This window comes from Hemiscyllium ocellatum, chromosome 12 (assembly GCF_020745735.1).
Source record: "Hemiscyllium ocellatum isolate sHemOce1 chromosome 12, sHemOce1.pat.X.cur, whole genome shotgun sequence".
In the NCBI taxonomy this organism is placed as follows: domain Eukaryota; kingdom Metazoa; phylum Chordata; class Chondrichthyes; order Orectolobiformes; family Hemiscylliidae; genus Hemiscyllium; species Hemiscyllium ocellatum.
In genome coordinates, this window is record NC_083412.1 from 86,284,488 (window position 1) to 86,290,487 (window position 6,000).

Below are 6,000 nucleotides of genomic sequence, written 5' to 3' on the forward strand. Positions count from 1 at the left end.
GTACATTTATAAGCCTTGAGCAAAATTAGAGATAAGAAGAATTTCCTCCACTCCTAAGAAACAAACATAGCAGATTTGTGGCAAAAATTCAGTTAATTTTGGGTCAGTTGATAGCATTAAAAACAGAATTTGAGTCACAGTTGTTGAGAATGTGTGTTTATAGAGGCATTAACTGATCCATGTGATTAGAGTGGAGTTGCGAAGGAAGAGAAGCCAAGGCAAGTGGGTAGATACAATGACAGAAGTGAACTTGAATGGATTGTGGACCAAGTCAGCTAAATGTTGGTCACAATGTCATTGTTTTCCTTTCAATATTTGTATTTAAAAATAACACAAACAAGCATGGATGCTGGAGATCTGAAGCAAATAAAAAATAGAAATTGCTGGAGAAGTTCAGCACATCTGACAGCTTCTGTGGAGAGAAGCAGAGTTAACATTTTGTGACCCTTCTTCAGAACTATATTAATATTTTTAAATTGGGATTGCTGTGGAACCATGATTTGAGGTCTGATTGTTAACTTATTCCTTGATTATATTTATTGACTATTTGAATAACTAGTAACTATTGTCACCATATCAGAAGGTAACAGCAATTTATGGGCGGCATGGTGGCACAGTGGTTAGCACTGCTGCCTCACAGCGCCAGAGACCCGGGTTCTCTTCCCGCCTCAGGCGACTGACTGTGTGGAGTTTGCACATTCTTCCCATGTCTGTGTGGGTTTCCTCCGGGTGCCCTGGTTTCCTCCCACAGTCCAAAGATGTGCAGGTTAGGTGAATTGACCATGCTAAATTGCCCGTAGTGTTAGGTGGAGGGGAATGGGTCTGGGTGGGTGCGTTCAGCAGGTTGGTGTGGACTTGTTGGGCCGAAGGGCCTGTTTCCACACTGTAAGTAATCTAATCTAATCTAAAGTCTTCCACCAGAGACATTGATACTAATTGTAGTCCTGCAATACCAGTATCTTGTCTGCCATTAATTAAGTAGACAAGAACTACCGATCAACTTCCAAAAGGAAAGGGTTAAACTTCCTGTTCCTCAGATAGAATTGAAATATATGGGCAAATACATCAAAATGATGTGGAGCCTGAACAGAGTAGATGGGGAAAAACTGTCCCTACTGCCAGAAGCATCAATCAGAGGACATCAACTGAGGACAAATGCCTGAGGATGTAATGACAGTAGATTTAATCATAACTATCAAGGGGAATTGAATGTGTTTGTGGGAAATGTTCCAGAATTATAGGAAACAAAATGTGTGTGTGTGTATATGTGTGTACCTGATTTTCATAGAATCCCTATAGTGTGGAAACAGGGCATTTGACCCAACCAGTCCACACCAGCCCTCTGAAAAGTAACCCACCTAGAACCATTCCACTACACATCCCTGAACACTATAGGCAATTCAGCATGGCCAATTCACCTAACCTGCACATCTTTGGACTGTAGGAGGAAACTGCAGCACCCAGAGGAAACCCACACATATATGGGGAGAATGTGCAAACTCCACACAGACAGTCGCCAAAGACTGGAATTGAACCCGAGCCCCTGGCACTGTGAGGCACCAGTGAGAACTGTTGAGTCACCATGGCTCCCATCATCTTTCTCACTGGAACTTTACAGTCATGACTGTCTAGCCTCATTTTGTACCATCCAGTGATTCAATATTGACATCAGGCCTACAGAGCATTAATAAAGGTTCTAGGTTCCCTTAGGACTGTCCCTTCATCACATTTTTCTCAAATTCTTCTCTAAATCCACCTATCTCACTTTCTTAACTCCAACCTATTAGCCTAAGAACATGGTTATCCCTTCTCAATCTCCCATTTTGGTTCACTTTATCTTTTCCAACAGGATTAGTGTTGAGTCCTCTGTTGTTTGTTATTTTCATAAATGCTTTAGAAGAGAATAAAGCAGGCATGGTTAGTAAATTTGTAAATGATACCAAAATTGGTGGTATAATGGACAGTGAAGAATGTTATTTATGAGTATAATGGGATCTTGATCAACTTGGCCAATTACAGTTAATGATTGGGCCCTCGGGAGTATTGTTGAACTGAGAGGCAACATCCTGGTAAATCTCTTCAGAACCCTCTCCAGCTTAGTAGTATCCTTCATGTAACAGGGTGACCCAGAACTGAACACAATAATCCAGAAGAGGCTCACCAAAGTCCTGTATAATCTCAATTTAATGTCCCAACTCCGAAACTCAAATAACTGAGCAATGAAGGCAAGTGTGCTAAATGCCTTTTTAACCACCGTATATTTATGTAATACAAACTTCAAAGAATTTTGTACTTGAACCGCTAGGCTCTCTGTTCAACAACATTGCCCAAGGCCTACTTTTAATTGTATAAGTCCTGTCCTTGTTTTTTAACAAAATGTAATACCTTGCATTTATCCAAACTAAACTCCATTTGCCACTCCTCAGTCCATTGACCCAGTTGATCAAGATCTCTTTGTAATAATAGATAACCTTCTTCACTGTCCGCTGTACCACAAATTTTGCTGTCATTCACAAACTCACTAACCATGCCTCCTGTACTCTCATCTAAATCATTTATGTAGATGATAAACAAAAGTGGACCCAGCACCGATCCCTGTGGAACACCGCTGGTAACCGGCTTCCGGTCCAAGAAACAACTACCACCACTCTCTGCCTCCTGCTGTTAAGCCAATTTTATATCCAATTTGTAATCTCACTCTGAATCCCATGTGGATTAGTGGAACCATGTGGAACCTTGTCAAAGGCTTCACTAAAATCCAGTAAACAGCGTCTACCGCTCTGTCCTCCTCAAACTTCATGGTTACTTCCTCAAAAAACTCAATTAAATTTGTAAGACACGGTTTCCATCGCACAAAACCATGTTGACTATCCCTAAACATTCCTTGCCTCTTCAAATGGGGGATGCAATGGCCTGGTGGTATTATTGCTGGACTGTTAATCCAGAGATTCAGGTAATATTCCCATCAAGGCAGAATTTGACTTCAACAAAAACCGGGAATTAATGGTGTAATGATGACCATGAATCCATTGTTGATTTTTGGAAAACCCTACCTGGTTCACTAACATCCTTTAAGGAAGGAAACTGCCATCTTTACCTGGTCTGGCCTACCTTTATGTGAATCCAGACCCACAGTAATGGGGTTGACTCTTAACTGCCCTCTGGGCAATTAGGGATGGACAATAAATGTTGACCTACCCAGCAACATCCTCATCCCATGAGCTAATTTTAAAAAATGCATAAAAATCCTCTCTTTCAGAATCACCTGCAACAGCTTACCCACCACTGAAGTCAAACTCACAGGTATATAATTCCCAAGCTTCTCCTTACATCCCTTCTTAAACAAATACACATTACCTTTGCTCCAGTCATCCGGCACCTCACCCATCATTATAAATGATACAAATATTTCTGCAAGGGGCCTTGTAATTTCCTCCCTAACTCCCCACAACCTCCTAAATCAGGTCTGGTGATTTATCCACCTTCATATTTTCTAAAGCCTCCAGCACTTCCTCTACCTGTTTTCAAAACATTAATATTTATTTCCCTAAGTTCTCTTGCCTCCATTTTTTTTCTCTGGAGTAATACTGATGCAAAATATTCATTTAATACCTCTCCCATCTCATGAGGTTCAACAAAAGGACAACCTCTTTGATCTTTAAAACACCCCACTCTCTGTCTTTCTAGTTGCTCTCTTGCTCTTAATGTACTTGTAGAATCTCTTAGGATTATCCTTAACTTTAATTGCCCAGGCTATCTCTGGGTGAGACAGGAGATTGCAAGAGAGTTGGAGAGAAATGGGGGAGACAGAAGAGGACAGGAGTAGCTGGAGCAGTTGCAAGATGGGTGGAAGACAGTGAGATCAAGAGGGTTAGCAGATAAAGGGAGGCTGTGTGTTTTGCAGGGGGTCGGATGGGAAGAGACATAGAGAGACAAGCTATAAGCAAGGGAGAACAGGCACCATGAAAACCTGAACTCACTGCGCAATGAATATTTTCAAATGAATGTTGCCAAAACTGAATGAGAAGACTGAACCAATAATCATATCCCACTGTTCCACAAGCTATCACAAAATCTGCAACATGCCAACAAGTGTACCAAAGTGACTGAACTGTCCAGCTGACTGATACTCAGGGAGAAAGTGAGGTCTGCAGATGCTGGAGATCAGGGCTGAAAAATATGTTGCTGGAAAAGCGCAGCAGGTCAGGCAGCATCCAAAGAGCAGGAGGATCGACGTTTCGGGCATTAGCCCTTCTTCAGGAATGAGGGCGGCACGGTGGCACAGTGGTTAGCACTGCTGCCTCACAGCGCCAGGGACCTGGGTTCAATTCCCGCCTCAGGCGACAGACTGTGTGGAGTTTGCACGTTCTCCCCGTGTCTGCGTGGGTTTCCTCCAGGTGCTCCGGTTTCCTCCCACAGTCACAAAGATGTGTGGGTCAGGTCAATTGGCTATGCTAAATTGCCCCTAGTGTTAGGTAAGGGGTATATGTAGGGGTATGGGTGGGTTACGCTTCGGCGGGTCGGTGTGGACTTGTTGGGCCGAAGGGCCTGTTTCCACACTGTAAGTAATCTAATCTAATCTAAAAAAAATGAGGAAGGTGTGCCAAGCAGGCTAAGATAAAAGGTAGGGAGGAGGGACTTGGGGGAGGGGCGTTGGGAATTCGATATGTGTGGAAGGAGGTTAAGGTGAGTGTGTCCGGAGATGGGGTGGGGGTGGAGAGGTCGGGAAGAAGATTGCAGGTCAAGAAGGCGGTGCTGAGTCTGAGGGTTGGGACTGAGATAAGGTGGTGGAAGGGGAAATGTTGAAGCTGGAGAAATCTGCATTCATCCCTTGTGTTTGGAGGGTTCCTAAGCAGAAGATGAGGCAGTCCTCATTTCCCCTCCCCCTGCAATCTTCTTCCCGACTTCTCCGCCCCCACCCCCTCTCCGGCCTATCACCCTCACCTTAACCTCTTTCCACCTATCGCATTCCTAATGCCCCTCCCCCAAGTCCCTCCTCCCTACCTTTTATCTTAGCCTGCTGGGCACACCTTCCTCATTCCTGAAGAAGGGCTTATGCCCGAAACGTCGATTCTCCTGCTCCTTGGATGCTGCCTGACCTGCTGCGCTTTTCCAGCAACACATTTTTCAGCTCTGATACTCAGGGACAAAAGCAATTGACATCAATTTAACAGCATAAGATATTGGAGTAGAAGTAGGCCATTCTGCTGATCAAATCTACTCAGCCATTCAGTGAGTTCATGGCTAATCTGACAATTGGTAGTAACTGCCTGGTTAGAATATTGAAGCCTTGATTGATGTAATGAAAATGCATTGGGTGTGACCCCAACAAACTGGAAGATATGTTCAGAGTGATCGTTCTTTCTTTATGTAGAAGCTCATAAAAGTTACCAAAGAACCTCAGACAGTACCCTCCAAACCCATAACCACTTCCAACTAGAAGAACAAGGGCAACAGACACATGGGAACACCACTACCTTCAAGTTCCCCTCCAAGCCACTCACTTCCTGACTTGGAAATGTATTGCCATTCCTTTGATGCCACTGGATCAAAATCCTGGAATTCCCTCCCTAATGACATTGTGGGTCAACCCACAGCAGGTGGACTGCACTGGTTCAAGAAGACAGCTCACCACCACCTTCCCAAGAGCAACTAAGGATGGGCAATAAATGCTGGCCAGCCAATGATAGCCACATCCCACAAACGAATAAACTAAGTGTGTGTGTCAGTTACTTTGAAAAAGAAAACCTTTGATTGCTGACCTAAACTTGTTATGCCAATTTAAATGCTGTGGTATCTTAGAAATTAATGATTTTCTTGTTTGTTGTTATTTAAGTTGAATTGATGGACAATAATCACTGAGGATATTGATGATTTCTTCCAGTTTTACTTCTTTGTGAGTCAAAGTACCTCATGCATCAACATTAACAGTGGAATTAACGTCACTATGTGCATCACCAAATAAAGTCGTTAGTGAGAATGAGAAAGGAGCCCCTGAAA